Here is a 20,874-nt window from a genome sequence, read left to right as displayed (position 1 = left end):
TGTGTGTGTGTGTGTGTGTGTGTGTGTGTGTGTGTGTGTTAGCATAAGCTGGTTTAAGTTGTGTGTAAATCTAGGGACCGATGACCTCAGTAATTTGGTCCCTTACGAATTCACACACAACTGAACATTTTTTAATGTATGCCGTTTAAAAACACCGGCGCAATGAAGATTTATCAAAAACACGGTTCGCGATGTCCGCCCCCGGTAGCTGAGTGGTCAGCGCGACAGAACGTCGAACCTAAGGACCCGGGTTCGATTCCCGGCTATGTCTGATATTTTTCTCCACTCAGGGACTGGGTGTTGTGTTGTCCTAATCATCATCATTTCATCCCCATCGACGCACAAGTCGCCGAAGTGGCGTCAAATCGAAAGACTTCCACCAGGCGAACGGTACCCGACCGCAGGCCCTGTCACACTACATTTACATTTATGGTTCGCGATAATGAAGTGTCAGTTAATGACACACCGGTGGTTAATCCTGAATAACGTCATAAGCTTAAATATATAGACTAGCTCACACCTCTTACCCATAGTGCAGTGGACAGACGCGGATTATGATGTGAAATGATGTTTTGAAAACTGACATACCGCCGCGAGCTACTGACAAAATACTTCGTTTATACAACCAGTTTTAGTCGTTTTACCATCATCAGGTTCCTACTACCAAATACGTATATGTAGGAACCTGATGACAGACGACGGTATAAATATAATATTTTACACCAGCTCAATGCGGTAATATGACATTTTTCGAATATATAACATCTATGGGGCATCACCTTCTGAAAACATTTTGCTTCTTTTATTTCCTTTTATTCGACTACATATTTCTCACAAAGTTCTGTGACTTTCTTATTAATTTAACAGAAATACGTTTTGTAATATGCGATGTTATGTGTATACATAAGAGATTTTTTTAACGTGCCAGGGGACATGAACTACTACACTGCACGCCTGCTGTTTACGTCACTACCTGATTCGCTCGCCGTTCAGTATTTCTTTATTCTCCCACAATTTTTTTTTTAAATTGTGGCGTACATCATTCCTTTATAAGTACTGTACTGTACTGTACTGTACACACACACACACACACACACACACACACACACACACACACACACACACACACACACCCCTGCGTGAAGTGCAAGTAATTTAACAGCAATATTGCAGTAAATTCGGTAAATGCGTGAAGCAAAAACGATGGAAACCTTGTTTGACGTGCTTCACGAAGAGGGACACGCCCCTTGTGAGGGCGGCTTTGCTATGGAGCTAACTACAGAATCATAGGAGTGGTAACTTCTGTAAGAGTTGCCTGTGGCTGAGAGGTAGCGGAGGTAACGGTGGAATGCCACAGACGGGCGGTGTTCTTTTTATTGTTGTAGCAGGAAACCGCTTGAAGCGTGCAGGAGGGCAGAAGCCGTCCAGGTGGAAGCTGGAGAGGTGAGAGAAGGAGGGAGGGAGGGGGGGGGGGGAGGGAAGGAGGGAGGGAGGGAGGAGTAGGGTTGGAGGGCAAGGTCGCATTCCAGGCGTGCCTGGAGCAGGTCCTTCACCGCTCCCCCTTCTCACAGAATACCCAAGGGATCCGCTTCGCCCTATAGCTTCAGGGGCAATACCGAGCACACAGCAAACGTTTAATAATTCAAGTGAAACTCAAGTTACACGAGGTCGCTTTAAGCCTCGAGGCCGCAGGCCCAAGTTGCAGTTCTCGCTCAAGTTAGAATCACGGCTCTTGGGCCGGAACAAGAGACACAGCCATTTGCGCGCAAGACTAAGCCAAAAGACCTACCCAAAGAGCCTCAGTGTTGCAAATCAGTGTTTCTGCGCATGAAGATGACTGTTTATGTTCGAAATTGGTAAAAAGCAAAATAATTCATCTTAGCAGCTGTGGGTAATTCAAAATAACTATTTTTAAGACTCGGGAGTCATTTAGGATGCTCCTCAGGTAAATGTACAGGACCACTACGATGCACGGCGTGTGGGAAACATTTTTCGTTATTTTTTCAGCAGCACGAATTAGGCTTATCACAACAACCACAACAGAAGTAGAAGGAATACCGCACAGTTCATCACAGGAAATAGGTAGAAATGATTGCTTCAGAACATAATTTCATGTAAATAATGTAATGGGAATAAAAACCGAGATAAGTAACATCTCTAACTTTAGTTGTCCCGTCGTTAGTTCGTGTAACACGTCGACAGTTTTAAAGTTACGATTGTCTACTTAAAACTGAATAAAACATATTTTTTCGTGCCATACGTGTTTCGCCTATGCTTTTTAAATTTTTTTGAAAGGCATCGTCATCAATGGCCTGAAATACAAGCATATTTGGGTTTATACTAGTTCTACAACTTTGCTTCCACCGTTTTTTCAAGAAGTTCGGGGCTTTATTGTGAAAAATTTATAAAAAATTATGCTTCATAATATTGCCCATCGCTGGCCACTACATTCTCCCATCTTTCGGATAGCATACGAATCTCGTGACGGAAGAACTGGGAGTCCTTTGTGGGGATCCATGAATCGATTCAATTTTGCGCTTGTTCATATGATCGGAAGCGCTGGTCAGCTAGACTATGCCACTGATCGGAAAAGACGGTAGTCGGAGAGAGCAACGTATGGAGAATACGGCCGGAGGGATAAGACTTCTCATTTCAACGTTTCCATGTATATTTTGACGGGTTTTGCGACATGGGTTCGAGCACTGACGTGATGCAAAATTACCTTTACGTGTCTATCGCTGTATTGTGGCCGTTTGCGTGTCAGTGCTGGGCTCGAACGCATCAGTTGCTTTCGATAATGATGTCCTGTGAGTGTCTTCGTCTGTTTCAGTAGCACCGAAAACGTTCTGTCTTCCACGCCATGCAGGTCTTCGACATCAAAATCACCGTTATTAAGTCGTCGGAAACATTCTCTGCACGTTCTTCCACTAATAGTTCCCTCACCATTGGTCTTACCCAGCATTTTAAGAGCCACAACCAGAGATTTATTCATGTTAAAGCAGAAAATTAAAACGGGTACGTAAGTTGACGCACTTATCGAGAATAACCTTATGATGCAATCACAAATCGACTAATATTTTTATAGCATTATGTTTACAGATGCCTGAGCTGATTGTATTACACCTATGACTAACCACCCGAACCCCACTTGCCGCTACTGCCGTCTATTGCAAAACGGCGGAAGCAAAGTTAAAGACCTAACACTATTATTATTATTATTATTATTATTTATTTTATGGCCTTCATTGGACCACTCTAGTCAAAAATACAAAGTTCTAAACAAGTTGTTACACAGGGATACAATTTGGTTCAACAATAACTTAATATGATATTTAGGTAATATAATTATTAGAGTCTATTCTTATATGAAAGGTGTTTTGCTCTTCTGTCTGCTCAATATTTCTTCGTTCTTTCAGATATTTTCTTTCTTTCTTCATCTGAGACCACTCTTCCTGTACTCCTTTTATTGATTTTCATTTGTAGTCTGGTTTGCGGGTCTTGCAGTATTCTGGTTTTCTCTGTCTTGTTTTTTTTAGGTCATCTACTGTAATTTGAAGTTCTTTTATATCTTCCTTAATTTCTGTGACCCATTTAAAGTCGCTCTTACTATTCCACAATTTTTGTATTATTTTTTTTACTAATTTTGTTTTGTGGGGTTCTGATCAGATGTCCAAAGAATGAGATGCGTTTCTTCCTGATTGTGCTCATGACTGGTTCTATTTTCTTATATACTGTTTCATTTGATTCTCCAATGTCCATTTATTTTATACTGTTTATTTATACATGTCCTAATTATTCTTCTTTCTACTTTGAGTATTCTGTCAATTTCTGCTGTATTAGTTGTTTTGAAGATAGTTTCAGCTGCAGTCTTTTTTTTGTTGTATGTAGTTTTGGTAATGTAATTTGCGTAGTTCAGTTTTTTTTATTCTATCCGGCCATGATGGCTTCTCATTTAGATTGTATGTTATTATTTCGCCTAAATATTTAAATTTATCAACAATTTTGATTTCCTGTTCTCCTACTGTAATTTTGTTTGCAAGTGGTGGATCAGTTAGCATAATCTCCGTTTTTTCAAATGATATCTAAGGCCTACTTTCTCTGCTATTTCTTGTAGTGATTTCACTTGTTGCCTGGCTTCTTGAACGGTTTTGGCTAGGAGAGCAAGATCGTCAGCGAATCCCAAGCAGTTTAAGCTAATATCGTCTTTTGCACTTCCAATTCTTGTCCTCTTTGGATTGTCCTTGTACCATCCTCTCATTATGTATTCCAGTGCACAGTTGAACAATAGGCAGTCACCTTATCTTAAGCCTGTTTTTTATGAGGAATGGTTCCAAAATTTCTCCTATAATACTATTTTGTTTCACATGTTAGATATCGTACACTCAGGTTATTGTTACAGTTTTATGGCTTAGTATTTACATTAAGTCGACCTAAAATTTGGTCCTGTTAATGGCACTGGCACTAGCCAGTACTAACCCAAGCTGTTTATAACTATGTAGGTTTACGAGACCTTATCGGGTGTTCTGCCGACCGCGACTCCGTCATATCCCCTCTTTCAGGATGCCCCGTCGGAACCGATGTCGTTAAGAGACGAAGAATTCCATCAATCACTAAAAGGGGAAGGCAAAGGAGACCAGCAGTAGCCTGTCTAGGGCAATCAGGTTGGTACTCAGCTAGAGTGATCTTAGAAAATTCCGTAAAACTTAAATCACAAGAAGCCGAGGAGAATCTGAACAACGTCCCTCCCTCGTATAACGTCAGTTATTGGCAGAAGTGAACAGACCGTAATCCGTAGCAGGATGAATTGATAAAAAATGAAGAAGAAGAAGATAATCCCGAGTTCATAAGACTAGGAGAGGGTGGCATTATTGCTGGTTACATAGTACCCCGGAAGGTGCTGCAATGCCGCCGTCCGTGAACGGCAAACAAACAAGTTGCGAAAACTCTCGAGAGTGGTGACACATTTCTGAGAATCTGCAAGCGCTTGCACTGACGAGGATTAATTGAGGGCGGCAGGGGCGGCCAAGGAGCACAGGCGAGAGCCCTCCCCCCGGGCGTGAGGCAAACCGTCCAATCTTAGGCCGAGTGCGCCCCCGCAACAGTCCCTTGTGGCGGTGACTTCATGTGTGCACACGCGCGCTACAGTTTACTAAACTCCGCTGACGCAAGGCTACGCTTCCGCAGATCAACGGCTTGCAAAAGACGACCTGCGCTCGTCTCTGATCTTGGTGTTCTTATGCGGGTTTCTTACCGACGTTCGCGACGTAAGTGCAAGTGCAGAAGCAGCTTTTTCGAATTGTGTGGTGTGTACGCTAATTTTCACGTGTAATGTATTCTAGCTACCAGTCGCCACTGATCTGATGTAGTTCTCCACATTAATGTATCTTGTTCAACTACTTTCACATCTGCATAACTACACTCTACATCCACATGAACCTGCTTACTGTATTCCGGTCTTACTCTCCATAATTTTTTTTTTTTTTTTTACCTATCACACTGTCCTTCCTTAACAAAAAATCGATTACTTAGTACCGCAGGTTGTATCAGTCTCTTAGTTAACTTGTGCCCTCGTAAAACGGTTAAGTACTTCTTCGCGAGTTATCCGATATACCCACTTGATATTCAGCATTCTTCTATAACACTACACTTCAAAGAGTTTTATTTTCTCCTTACCTGTGCTGTTTACTGTCTACATTTCTATTTCGTATAAGGCTACATTCCAGACGAATACCTTCGGAAAATACATCCTAACACTGAAATTTCTGTTCCACCTTAACATGAGTCTCTCTTTCAGAAAAGGTTTTCTTGCTCTATTTGCAGTTTACATTTTATATCCTCATCACCTTTTCCGACACCAATCCTTTTGCTGCCCAAATAGCAATGTTTGTATACTACTTTTAATGTATCACTTCCTAATCTAAATCTCTTAGCATCACTAAATGACTTAATTCAATTACACTTTTACATATGATCACTTTACGAACTATTTTTCAGAAACCACCAATTTCAGTCAACTGATTTCCAAGTCCTGTGCCGTCTCTAACAGAAATACCGTGTCATTTGCAAACCTTAAAGATTTTAGTTCCTTTCCCCGAACTTTTAATTACCATTCCAAGTTTCTTTTTGGTTTTGTTTACAGCTTGTCTACGTAAATATTGAAAAACATGGGGAATAGGCTATGGACTAGTCTCACCACATTCTCAATTAGTAGCTGCCTTTCATGTTCTTGCACTCTTTACATCTGCAATGTGGTTTCTGTATCCGCCGTAAATAATCTTTCGCTCAATACGTAACTTTAGAATAACGAAGAGCGTATTACAGAAAAAGTATTACAAATTCCACGGCATGCTACTCAATTTGCAGTTAATATTGCTCCACTTAGCTTGCATAAGTGAAACAACAGACAAAAATCAACAAATGGTCAACCACCCAAGATAGTACAGATGTGTTAAAACAGGTCTGGTGACCAATTAGCTAACAGTGTGTTGATCCATCTTTAGAACGCAATACAGTAGCGATTTTGCGTGGCATGGATTCGACAAGTTCTTGGTATGTATGTAGTGATGCATGTTACCAGATGTCTAGTCGTAATGGTTACTCAATTCCTATAAATACGGCCGGTGGCTTGTGGGCATGGAGATGTCCATGTGTTCCATAAGGGTTCAGATCAGACCAATTAGGTGGCCAAGAGCTCTACGTGCGTGCTCTTAAAATCACTGCAGCACGATCCTCGACTTGTGACACAGTCAGTCATCTTGCTGGAAGATGCCATCGCCGTCGGGTAAAGTAATCAAGCACGAAGGGACGCAGAGGGACAGCAATAATGGTCACGCAGTTCATAGCTGTCATGATGCCTTTGATTACGCCAATTAACCCCACGGAAGCCCAGACCAATTTCTCTTGGATGAGGCGTATCCGAACACGACCATCGATCCGGTGTAACAAGAAACTGATTCATGCGGTCAGGTGACAGAGCCAAGAGCTCTACGTGCGTGCTCTTAAAATCACTGCAGCACGATCCTCGACTTGTGACACAGTCAGTCATCTTGCTGGAAGATGCCATCGCCGTCGGGTAAAGTAATCAAGCACGAAGGGACGCAGAGGGACAGCAATAATGGTCACGCAGTTCATAGCTGTCATGATGCCTTTGATTACGCTCATTAACCCCACGGAAGCCCAGACCAATTTCTCTTGGATGAGACCATCGATCCGGTGTAACAAGAAACTGCTTCATGCGGTCAGGTGACAGTTTATATAGACTCACCGTCCAATATCGATGATCCAGTGGGCACCGCAATCTTAAATGATTATATCGTTAGGTCACCGTGGTAACACGTAGGAATAGTCCGCCACATATTTCCATGTTCAATATTGTACGCTAAACGGCGAGCTCCGAAACACTTGTCAGACACAAGTGTGCTCTACCGTCACAAATCGCTGCCTGTCCTGCTTCACAGTGTGGACAAGCCTCCAGCCTCCACGTTCTGTGATGATGCGCGGACGTCCAACATCTTGTCGACTACTCGTGATTTCACCGTCCTTCAACTACTTTCCACAGATGCTCACGACAGTAGTACGCGTGCAGCTGCCCAGTGTCGCCGTTTGCGAGATGATCGTTGCCAGACGCTGAGTCACAACAACCAGCCGTTTGTCAAAGTCGCTTATGTCAGAGGATTTCCTGCGGCCTGCATCGTCGCTAGAATTACATCTCCATTCGGTTCTACTCCGCTTATATACTTTCCTTACCACATCACATGCACAAAGCGGGAACAGGCGAAATTCAATCTCGCGGTGGACAGTGGTCATAAGTGCCTTGGCTCATCCGATTGGCGTAAATTCATAAAAAGCTCTTATATTTTGTGTTATTCATAAGATGGTCATTGTGTAATGCTGTTTTGACCATGTAATGCTGTTTTGAACACCACAGTACTTGGCATCGTCGTATTCGAGGTGGCATGCCATACCTCCCCTCCGACTTCTTTAACTGACTTCGCCAGCCAGTTATTGGAGGACCTACAGTTTGACGTTGCCTTTAAACAACTGTGCAACTCAGAATTTTTATATTAACTAACATTGTCCGAGGTGAGAGTGCCAACATAAAAAAATCATCACCACAGAAATACAAATCCTTCTCGTGTGTTCAAGGGAAAAAAAAATTATACATATAGACTGAAGAAATTTTCGGCAACGAGATCTGTTACGAGCTTCGGGTGGCTGCTGAGGACTACATAGTTCAAAAAACTTGCTTCCGTATCTCGGCTGATAAGAAGAGTTAAGAATATTACCCATCCCATTTCCTTCTACCATTTGCAGAAAGCCTCGTTTCAATAGCTTGACGTGTTGACAAAATAAAATTGGTTGGAGGTTTAAGTGATTCACTCTATATACTCCACAAGCCCGACGGGGAGTACTTCACACCAATACTAGTGATTTTCTGCCCAGTCCCACTAGCGTGTTGAGACAGGAAAAACAACCGTTTGTATGTATCTCTACGCTTTATAATTTCTCTTTTCTTCTTGCCGCTCATCCCTAACGTGAGATATAAGTTGCTGAAGATACGACGAAGGGCAGCAACGATAAGTAAAGTTTTACTCTATTTATGGGAATAAACATTTTAAAAATTTTAAAATAGTAAATGAAAATAATTTAAATGCCGATGCTGCCCTTCCTCCTAAGTTGGATCTCATAAATACAGCACGCTGTTCTTGATGGAAACAAACCTGAAAAATATACGTTGTTAGCAGCAGAACCGCCGTACAGTCATCCTAGATTGGAACCCAATCACGACGGTTCCGGCAGGAGAGCATCCCATCCGCTGAGCACGGACCTTGCGGAGCCATCACGGGGCCGTCGTTGAGAGGCTCAAGGACGCTCGTAAAGGCGCCACGGCAGATGAGCGCGCCGCGCCACGCACAGTATTTTTAGCAACGCGGCATATTACCATCATGCGTGTGACGTCACTCCAGATTAGGCGCACCGTTGTCGTTGTGTCTCTGGAGGCGCCATCTGTTTGCAGTGCAGCCAAATGGATGTCACACGGGGACGAGTACACTGTTCCCATTGATTGATTGTTCACTTTGGAAAACTAGTACTCGTTGGGGGGGAAGTTGCAACAGGATGAAGATTTCGCATGAGACTACTAGAGAAATAGGTACGGTTCAGCCGAAATTGAAAGTTATCCAATTCGCTGATGAACAACTGGCATCTTTCCTTGGAGAGTCATTAACGTACTGGACGTTGCAGCATAACATCAACAATCTGTCTATGAAGTCCCCATACTCCTACCGACTTAGTACAATTTGGGAGACCATTAAGAGATACGAAGGACCATTTGGGCGGAATTTCTTGCACGATACGAGGCTGAAAATGACAATTATTTGTCAAATATCGACACGTGCGATAAAACAAGGGTTCGTCACTTCGAAGCGTCACACAAGTCAGCTCACCCGAATGGAACCCACAAAACTTCTTTGGACTGTTTTTTCTTGTCCACCCTATAGCCTGGATCTCGCACCTTCCGTCTTCCATCTGTTCGGGCCACTGAAGGATGCACTGTGAGGGAAGCGGTATGTGGATGGGGAGGATACTGATGCAACAATACGATTGCTCCGGCGTCCACCAGTAGCGTGGTGCCAGGCGGGCATATAGGCTCTCCCAGTACGGTGGCGTAAGGCTGTCGTACTTAACATACGGCTTTTGTAGGTAACTCCAAGGTGTACTGGAATCCTGAACAAAACCAACCTGTTTCCAGAAAAAAGGTGTTGCGCGCGCGCGTGCGCGCTCGTGTGTGTGTGTGTGTGTGTGTGTGTGTGTGTGTGTGTACCACCGTACATCCACAACCAGGGCGGAAAATGACACAGTTAATGAGTGTGTGTAAAGATCGCTTTGGCAAAGCTTTACCTCGTAAAGCTATCCAACCGAATTGGGAGGCACTCGCTTTTGTTTCAGGCAGTGTCAAGGACAGTCCACGTATTGGACGTAAGAAAATGCGAGAGGAAACATGTATCGTCGTCGCGCAATCAGTTGAGCTGTCTCCAATGAAATTCATTCGCAGTTGAATCTTAGGAATGTGCGGTAAGTCCAGTTCACACAGGAGGAAAGTTGTTTTTTGATCTAACAAGAATCCCCATCGTGTACTGAAACAGTTCCGCACGAACCCTCCTATTCCATTCACAAATGTGGAGCGGGAGGAGCTATTGTCTGTGAACCTCTGTACAAGCTGGATTTATTCTCATTTCCATGTCATGGTCATTTCGTCAGATATTCATGGGAGGAAGTTCCGTTGTAGTTTGACTTTTCTAGGAACCGGCGCTTTCTGAATTTTTGCAGTAAACTTCTACGGCTTCGAGTTGCACAGCGCTTCTCTCGTATCGTCTGCAACTTAAGTTGGTTGCGTATCTACATCATGTTCTAGCACTGTTTGAACGACTCCGTGGCGATACACCATGCTCTTCTTTGAATATTACATATCACTTCTGTTAATCCTAACTACCAAGAGCCCACACCTAGAATGGGGTTTATAAGATACTTCCTCAGTTGATGAATGATGATAATAGTAAGTGTTAGCAAGTATTTTCTGAGGGTATTTGTCTTGAAAGTAGCCTTGTACGTAAGTGAAAGGAGGGCAATAAACAGTTAAGATGAAAAGTAAGTAACACCTTCTAAAATGTATTTTTCCAGAAGAAGACTGTAGATTGCATGGCTAGATGGAATAACTAATGACAACGTACCGAATCGAACAGGAGAGAAAAGAAAATGAAAGTAAGATGTAACAGTTGTGCAGCGATGTAGACCCTTGCACAGTGTGGAGAGCTGCTTCAAAACAGTCTTCTGACTGAAGAAATGAATAATAACATCGACAGTAGAAACTAGAAGTTCAGTTATCTTCATCAGCAACATTTTATGAACATTACTATTAAACCATGACGTGTCATTTATCACTTTACTTGCTATGAGTTTGTCTATAGCGCAGTTCCTAACACTTCAATGCTTTATTTATTCACGTCTGTCGAATTCGAAATAAATTTACCTACTCTTTTTTAGGAAATCGCAGAACGATGATAAACACTGCAGAAAGTTTTTTCTCCAAAGTCTGCATTGCTTAGCGCATTTCGGAAATCGCTCTCTGCTGCAAGTGAAGACTGCATCCAGAACGGCTTCGCTCCCAGCTGGAGGGTCCGATGCTTTATGCGCAAGTATACGACAAGAAACCATTTAACGCGTCGGCTAATCATACTGCCATTCTTCACTCTGCTGCAATCGGATCCAGTTACCTCTTTTCTGGCTTCCAATGACTCCCTTAAAATCGAATCATCGCTTGTTCCTTAGGTACAATTGAATAAAATACTGTTTCTATTTTTCGACTGTTATTCAATGTAGCCTTTATGCACAGTAACAAGCGATAACGCTGCAAACGGCTGGTTCAGACTATCAGAACGGACACGCTGTACAATATTCACTTAAAGCCGAACTGGTCCACTCTTACAATTAGCCTTGGAGTACAACCAGCGAATCTCCGATTTCTTTTTAGAAGTGTATTTTTGTAAGCGGTTTGCCACTACCTTCCCACGAACTGTCAAATGATGTGTCAGACGTGTATAAGTGTGACATGGGGATGACTGCTCGTGAAATACCATGATGTGTTTGTGGTGTTGTTTATGTACGAGTGTGTACAGAAAATTGCGAAACCTGCTGTCAGCACATAGCCTATCAATGCCAAATAGTACCAAAAGCTGTACTTCAAGTATAATATATTACCATTAACACCATTGCTGTTCAATCAGAAACTAATGCATCCTTGATGCTACACGAATTTTTTTTTAAGAAATAAAAAAAAAAAAAAACCAAACTGAACGGCATACCTTAAAGGCCCCATACACTCATAACGCATCAATAAAACTCTGCATAAGACACTACAGACATGGTTGTGATTTGATCCTCATTCGTAGTGAACACACTGTCGTATTTGCTAAAATGTATAGGCAAGTCTATTCCCCTTTCAGGCTGAATTCCAGTGATCACTTCTTTCACCACGAATCCAACTGTCGTCTTCTCGACTTGTACGCCCCTATTTCGGTGTGGCTTAGTGACACTCTACCACTTTGGCGACGTAATAGCTGGACAGCGTAAAAGGCAAGGCCTCTTAAATGAGGCCTGATATCGCAACAGTAATAGCAACGCTGTATTAATATATGTCGACTGATGCTTCTCATCGAATACAACAAGGGTTTTCATTCTCAAGTGAAATCCCCTCTGTATTTTGAGTTCGTAAACAGCGTTTTAGACACATCACAAAAAGTTTTGCACACCCTGGTTCCCAGAACTCCTGGAGATAGACGTTGACTGTGCATATTGTATAACAGACATAGTCCCTTTGACTGTTCAGAGATGTCACTACACATGCCCAAAGACAAACAAAGATGCATGAGCAGCGCCTATTAGACTGAGGGGTCCGACAGCCGATCAGTTCCAGTCGTTCCGCCAGGAAGGATGTACAAGGCTCGTGTTGGCTGTAGTTCAATCATGCCTACACCGTCAATACCGCGGTCCGATCCCGTCCGCATTGTTACTTTGTACCAGGAAGGCCTCTCAACAAGGGACGTGTCCAGGCGTCTCGGAGTGAACCAAAGCGATGTTGTTCGGACATGGAGGAGATACAGAGAGACAGGAACTGTCGAGGACATGCCTCGCTCAGGCCGACCGAGGGTTACTACTGCAGTGGATGACCGGTACCTACGGATTATGCCTCGGAGGAATCCTGACAACAAAGCCACCACGTTGAATAATGATTTTAATGTATCCACAGGACGTGGTGTTATGACACACACTGTGTGTAATAGGCTGCATGATGCGCAACTTCACTCCCGACGTCCATGGCAAGGTCCATCTTTGCAATCAGGACACCATGCAGCGTGGTACAGATGGGCCCAACAACATGCCCCATGGATCGCTCAGGATTGACATCACGTTCTCTTAACCGATGAGTGTTGCAGACAATCGTCGGAGACGGGGGCAACCCGATTAGGCTGAACGCCTTACACACACTGTCCAGCGAGTGCAGCAAGGTGGAGGTTCCCTGCTGTTTTGGGGTGGCCTTATGTAGGGTCGACGTAGGCCGCTGTTGGTCATGGAAAGCGCGGTAACGGCTGTACGATACGTGAATGCCATACTCCAACCGACAGTGCAACCACATCGGCAGCATATTGGCGAGACATTCGTCTTCATGGACGACAATTCGCACCCCCATCGTACACATCTTGTGAATGACTTCCTTCAGGATAACGACACCGCTCGACTAGAGTGGCCAGCATGTTCTCCAGACATGAACCCTACAGAACATGTCTGGGATAGATTGAAAAGTGCTGCTTAAGGACGACGTGACCCACCAACTACCCTGAGGGATCTACGCCGAATCGCATTGAGGAGTGGGACAATCTGGACCAACAGTGCCTTGATGAACTTGTGGACAGTATACCACGACAAATACAGGCATGCATCAATGCAAGAGGCCGTGCTACTGGATATGGTGTGTACAGCAATCTCGACCACCACCTCTGAAGGTCTCGCTGCATGGAGGTACAACATGCAATGTGTGGTTTTCACGAGCAATAAAATGGGCGGAAATTATGTTGATCTCTATTCCAATTTTCTGTAGAGGTTCCGGAACTCTCGGAACCTAGGTGATACAAAACTTTTTTTGATGTGTGTATAAAGAAATAAAATGCTTCATTCCGACCACATCTAGCAGCTAATAATTAAGGAGAAAAGTAATCATAAATACTGGATACAATTTAGAGACCTGTGTCAAGTTGTCAGCTTAAAAAGCGTGTGATGTCACCAAAGGCCTGAATAACAGTTGCGATTTGGCTTCGGCTGTGGGAGACTAGGATAGTCTCTACGAAGGCAACCAGTAAAATTCGGACATGATTCGGTGCCAAATTTAAAGCTCTGTTCAAGATGGTTACCGCAGGTTATCCAATGAGTTTAAATACAGTGAACTGGAGGGCTAGGGATGTCACTCGCCGTCAGAGATGCACCCCAATGAACGCTATAAATATCATTCTGATATACAAGAAATGTACGACGTATGGCGAATGGCACACGAATTCGGTGCAGGTACGTTGTTTCGAATGAGCTGTCATCGTAACAAGAGACTCATTTTTGAACAATGAAGAATGCTCTAGTACGTCTCAGAAGCTCTCCCGATCTGAATCACATCTCGCAACGTAGCTTCTCTCGAAACGTCGCCGAATCAGCGAAACACAAACCGCCGCACGCCATTCCCAAAGAGAACTATCCAGACTTAGTCGGATCATATAGCGAGCTTTAGTCCCTAGGAGACTACCCTAACCGGGCAGTTTTACACGTCAGATGTGTGATGTCCGGAATTAAAAAAAAAGGGGGGGTGGTAATTTTTTTTTTTTTTTGTTTCGTTGAAAGGAAAGAAAGAAAAAGGGGTGAATAAAGGTGAAGGGAAGTGGTTCTATTTTTACTGGAATGAACTTATTGATGGACATCACAAAAATTTATTTTACCTATTTTTTTTTTTTTACTCATCGAAGAAGACAACACAACACATATAAAAGAAATCATCACACTAATATTATCCACAGAATGATCGTTTCACAAGACACTTTCTAGCTCGACTGACTCTTAAAACTGAACAAGACTCGACTGACTCTACTCTCTCTCTGGACCACAGCCTCTTCACGTCCCTCTGGACCAGAGATTTCAACTGTGATTAGCACGCCGATTATTTAATTAATCGTACAGCCGCTGGGCGCGCGCTTGGCGCGTCATTTAAATGGGGTTAAACGCACACCGCGAGAGGCGTGGGCTAGCGGTGTCTTACAGGTATCGCCACAGATGTTCCTTTAGTATATAGTGTAGTTTTCACGACTACAGATCTGTTGCAAAAGGTTTGTGGAGGAACAACGATCAGGACCAAGGGGGCTCAAAGATGTCGACTGACTTTTGCTTCATACACTGCTTCCTCGAAGGGTCACGTCCTTCGCCCTATTCTCCTGGCCATTAACGTCACACTCTTAAAGCACAGCTGCTACTACTTCATCAGATAGTTCAGCAGGTGTACTCAAGAGGCAAAATGGGCCTCGTTTGTCTTCACAGAAACGGAACAGGGAATCGATCCCAGGTCGTTCGTATTGATTGCAAGTATGAAGCCAGCTCAGCAGTGGAGCCAGGCACTTCCGTCCAGCAAAATGAGATTTTTAGCTGTAAGTTTTACGTAATGTGGGTTGGCCCACTCCGTTTTCGTTGTCTTCTTGCCATTTTTTCGAAGCATCGACTTCTAGTGGTACTTTACCTTTGTTCATATACATTATTATCACTATTTCAATGGGAAACACTAAAAATGGTGACAAGCATTGCAAAAAAGAATAGTGGTAAACATTCTTCCCATGTTCCTTCCTCGAATGGAACAGGAAAAGCAGCGGTAGGCGGGGACAGATGAGTCTGGTACAATGCATCATGTACACTCCCTCATCAAGAATCTGGTGGTTTGCAGAGGACAAGTATAAATGTAGATTTTGATGCCCGCCCACAGCTTTCACAGCGTACCTCTCGGCAGATCGAAATAGCATCACCCTTTCTTGTGATGTCAGCGTGAGCGTGTCAAATATATCGCTCGATTCAACAAAGTACAGTAAGGTTTGTGTCAGGTGGTACAAGAAGCATCATTGTCATTCTGCTACCTTCGAATTAAATTCGCGGGTAGCGCGTATGAAACAAGATTCTACGTAGGTGGTACCCGAAAGAAACCGAACTAATTTTTTGGTGGGCAAAGTTTTTGTAGAACCGCGTTTTGCCGCTAGGAGCGCACACAGCGAACATTCCAAAGTCAGTATGCCGTCTCTGAAGGTCAGGATTAATTTTGACAGAGCTTATAGTGACATCTGTTTGGTTTTCCCGTTTCAGAAATGGTGAAATGTCAGTTGATGACAAACCTCGATCTCGTCGTCCTTCCACGGCCCTAACACACAAAAATTCGTACAATCATCAACCAAGATGACAGGCCACTGAAGAAATTGTAGATCTGTCAAGAATGGCTTGGAGTTCGGTGAGAAGATTTGGAAATGATAAAGGTGGCTGCTGAACAAAAACAAGGTCACGTGGAAGCATGCTGTGCTTTGAAAAAAGAGTCTCGAAATGATCCAAACTTTTTTTTTTCTCAAGAATTATCGCAGGTGAAGAAACTTTGTGATAAGCTTAAGATTCTGATTCAAAGCAACAGCCAAGAGGTGGAAGACTTCAAGTTCGCCCCAAGAAAGCTAGTAAGGTTAAATCAAACATTAAAAAATATTGATATGTTTTTCGATGTGAGAGAAGTTGTCCATCCAGAGTTCATTCCGCAAGGTCACACATTTAGTCAGGCTTCCTACTTGGAAGTTTTAAAAAGATTGCGCAACAGCGTGCGGCAGAAGCAACCTGATTTGAGGCAGTCAAGTTATTGGCTTTTCCAGTCCAAAAATAGCATGACTCCTACTTCTCACTTCCCATACTCACCAGACCTTGCCCTTATGACTTTTTGTTTCCTAGAATGGAAAGAGACTTGAAAGGAAAGCGTTTGCTGTTGTTGCTGAAGTGGAGAAAAAAAACCACAGAGGCACAGTCACGCATAACAAAAGATGGTTTTACACAAGGTTTTGAAAAATGAACTAAGAGATTAGACAAGTACATTAGTGCAACTGAAAAGTATTTTGAAGACGATTTAAGGTCTATGCTTATAATGTGAATAAATGAGTTAAAAAATAAGTTCGGTTTTTTTCGGGTGCCCCTCGTACGTTTCCGTGACAGCCTGAATTTCTGCGGCTTTACCGTCGACATCATCATATAATATGTATGTAAGAGGAAATCATACTTTTACGGGCTCGTTTTTCAATGTACGCTCTCCAAATTTTAGGAGTAAACATTTACGTGATAAACTACATATTTCTTGTAGCTTCTCCCTCTGCAGGTTGTTGAGCATTTCTGTACGACGCGTACCGGATGATTAAACAACGATGTGTCAAACTGCGCGTCCCCTCCTCGAATTTTCTTCTACTCTTTCGTAAATTCAAGCTGGTGGTGCGTTTTCTGACCATCAAACCGTCTCATCCAGGCTGCTGTTTCTTATCCAAACGCACTCGAAGTCTTCAGTATGTGACTGAGCTCGACGTATTTGTAAGAGGCAGGGGACTATTTTGTACTTAGGTGTGATTATTTATGCATTTCTTCATCAAATCTCACGAGAAAGTAAAACTCTACCCCACACAATCCTTACACGTGAAAACACGGGCACAGTCTACGGCGGGTCATAATAGGACGACCTCTTCGCTTTTCATTGCGCAGCGGCGCTATCCGACTTTCGCCGTTCCCAAATAACCGCAGGAACAAATTAGGTAGTAGGCTGGAGAAAATGATGCAAGCTGATTTCGCCAACTGTCTGCTCCTTTCACACTGACTGCCACACAGCGAGCGAATCACACAAACGAGAAACATATCCCGACTAGCGGCACACTGTAACACCCTATCACTGACAGGCCAGACGACTGTTCAGTTCCTGGTTGGACAAAACACGAAGCGATTCCGTAAGCTGTGCCCTCCTCCGAAGAACTTTTTAATTTATTAAACTAACATAAGTCTTAAATTTCTTGACTGTTTGTGTGTACATCCTTCCGCGAATCAGTTCATGCAACCTCTGTGATCATGGGCCACTTACAGATGAATTCTCTCTTCGATGTCTTAATCATGAAACGAAATATAGGTTTGTCCACAAAGATGTTACCTCTCATATGGTACTACATAATAATTTTAAATTTTCTTTTGTTACAGACTAGAAATAGCCACCCTACTTACTCTGGAAGAGAGAAAGAAGATAGCAGCTTGGGTGGAAGTGTTTTTGCCACCCTTAATATTAAGAAGAAAAATTTCAGCAATGGTTTTGTGAGGATCTTCCAAGCTGCTTAACTATCCGTCGCCTGCATGAGAAATTTGCGCGCACCGTGCCTATGACCAATGACTAAAGGAACAATGAGCATCCAAAAACTATTCGAATTGAAGATGACATCATAGATGTTCAGGGCACAGTATTTAGGATACCAAGAAAGTCAAGTACGGGATTAGAATTGGAAACCGGAATCGCGTGGACAAGTGTATCATTCTCCACTTCAGTCTAGGAATGAAGCCGTACCACATTCAAACGATACAGGCCCTAGCCGACGCTGATAAAATTTCTTGTGTACGAGATGAACCAGTGTTATTAGAAAGGACGAAGGTATCTGTCATCTGGGGGTATAGACAATTCCAATGAACTAAGACAGCTCACTTGATCCTTTTCGAAAGTTAACGTATAATGCGGCGACTCGAAGTTCAGAGGACTTGATCTACACTTTTTTTAATGATTGGACTGTAACGGGAGAGTGTTAAATAGATTTTTTTTCCAGAATTTTGCTGCTGATAATCTTCTCCACCGTACCGTACCGTACATCAGGTTATTTCCAACAAGATGGTGCACCACCGCATTACTCCTTAAAGGTTCAACATTAGCTCGATGATACATTTGGAAGACGCTGGCCTGGAAGAGGTGGGCCTTCGGCATGGCCAACACGATTAACCCATTTACTCCTTGCGGTCTCTGGCTATGGAGAATGGTGAAAGAACGCGAGTATGCTGTAAGACCTACTGACATTGATCTTAAAGAACGCACACCCCAAGTCCGTTTTATACCTGTGGGAATGTGTGAACGAACTATGGCGTTTACTGTGAAGAGACTTTGCACATGCACTGAAAACCAAGGAGTACAGGTCTAAGAAGTGCACTGGCCTCATTTGGACTTGGACATTGAAAATTAGGCCACAAAAAGTGAAAGTATCGTGCATATATGGTACAATACTTTATCATGCACCTCAAACCAGTCAGCAACATCCGCGGTCAGCGTAAGTCCATCATTCGCGTTGCCTGGATATGTTGGCAAAACAGGCTTTTGCAAGATGGTCAGTGGAGTTTCCCCCCACAACTGCATGATTGGTCGGTCACATTGTTTCACTTTAAGTTCCTCGCATACACTATAGTTTGTGCGGATTCTATTTGCTCGCTTCCACGTATGTCGAGGCATATGGAAGTCAATTGGTTTAGTGTGGATGTTTAGGTCAGTTTGTACTTCTGATGCTGTTTGCTGTATCCATATCTGAACCCGTTACCATCAAATCCTTCATCAAGTTTTTCCTATAGCAATTTTTATTTCCAGTTGTCTGGATCTTGACCTGTCAGCTATAGTCATGACTGGGAAGCTCACGGGTATCAAGAAGCGTCTTTGTCCTCTGAGTTCTGTTGAAGAAATATGATTTAGTGTTGGGAGCAAATAAGTTGTAATTTTTTGACAGCCTGTGATAGTATGCATTGTTGTATTGCGAATGCTGTGCGACTGGTTGGTATGGTTGCTGCTTAGCCACAAACGAGTACAATATTCTCCATTTCTGTACACTAACCCTAGCACAGAGTTGCAGAGAGTTGAAGCTGTTCATCCTCAAGTGGCACCATGTATTTTATTTCCAATAAAATAAATTTGCTGTTGACGGTTATCATGTCTATTATTGAGAGCATTCTGTTTTACTTGAGTTGGATTTGATTCGCCAGTTATGGTACAGAACTGCCTCAAGACTAAGATGTCATCTGTCAACATCCTTTCAATTCTCTATGGGCTTCCCGCGGATACCAATGTTAGGTCACCGGCGTAAGAGATGTTTCTGCTGTCAGTATGAGGAATATCTGCAGGATACATGTTGAAAACAATTGGTGCTAGTAAAAAGCCCTGAAGAAGGGGGGAGGAGGGACAATCTTCAGAGTTCTTCAGTTGCTGATTCCATTATCTAGGATAACTTCGAAATACCTATTGCATAGGATTATTTAATAGCTAAGCTAGAGAGTTGTATTGGGCAATACTCTTAGGATCTATATGTCAAGCCACTATCTCCACACGGTATCATAGGCTGCAGTTTGATCAACAAGAGATCAAGCCAGCCTCAATAGAAGTTGAGAGACTAAGGAATCAATCGCCACACTTCCGACCTGTTCGAAAACCACCTTGTTCAACTTGGATGTATTTCGCTTTACGAGTGGGTCCCAAAGATTTTCATAAAGTGTTCAAAACTACCACTTTCCGACAGAGTATAGGCTTAACACTCCCCCTTCCCTTCAGTGAGTCCTTAACACTCTTGAGTACACTTGGCACTGTTTGTCCTGCCTCACATACTTGCACATCTGGCTCAAGGGGAATTGTTCACAATTTTGATACGTAAATTGTCGACTTGGTGTGACCCTACAGAGATAAGTCCAACAGACTTGGGTCACGTGACGTTGGGGCCAAGTAACTGCCGCACTTCGACGTATCCACTGCAACATACAAATGATACGGTACCCATTCCTGTCATTATTTTCTATACGCACAGCATATGGTGGACTTACTGACCAGAAAAGTGCCTAGCTATACTCGTTCTCTGGTTAAGGTAACTAACATATTCTTTTGGACAACTTTTATAATTTTTTAATACACAGATTATCTAAAAATATTATAACAAGCTATCATTACAGTAAGTTTGTGAACTTTACTAAATATAAATACGAAGATATAAAGGGTGGAACATACAAAAGTAGCCCGGAGAACAAATTCCAGGGTACAAAGAAACACAGCAAAGGAAAGGAAACATAGTACTAATAGCACATGGTGAAAGTGATCACCATTCATCTTTAGGCACTTTGGACCCTGATCAGCAAGTTGCTGAAGGCGGATCGAATCTAGACTGATCGAATTGCCGCAATCTCATCCGAAATGTTCTGCTGTAGTTCTTGAAGACTATGACGGTTGTTGCGATACACCTT

The 20,874-nt window shown here is 43.0% G+C and overlaps 1 protein-coding gene and 1 long non-coding RNA gene across 2 annotated transcripts in view; one reads left to right on the top strand and one right to left on the bottom strand.

The window, feature by feature from the left end:
• Positions 1-19,577, top strand: part of LOC126284853 (uncharacterized) — a 73,432-nt gene extending 53,855 nt beyond the window's left edge. The window contains exon 2 of the long non-coding RNA XR_007551564.1: positions 17,830-19,577. This is a non-coding gene — a long non-coding RNA (uncharacterized LOC126284853). The remainder of the gene's footprint in view (positions 1-17,829) is intronic.
• Positions 1-20,874, bottom strand: part of LOC126284850 (protein diaphanous) — a 346,639-nt gene that overhangs the window by 310,274 nt on the left and 15,491 nt on the right. The window lies entirely within an intron of this gene.

Source organism: Schistocerca gregaria, chromosome 8 (assembly GCF_023897955.1).
Source record: "Schistocerca gregaria isolate iqSchGreg1 chromosome 8, iqSchGreg1.2, whole genome shotgun sequence".
In the NCBI taxonomy this organism is placed as follows: domain Eukaryota; kingdom Metazoa; phylum Arthropoda; class Insecta; order Orthoptera; family Acrididae; genus Schistocerca; species Schistocerca gregaria.
This window is presented reverse-complemented; position numbering and strand designations above follow the sequence as displayed.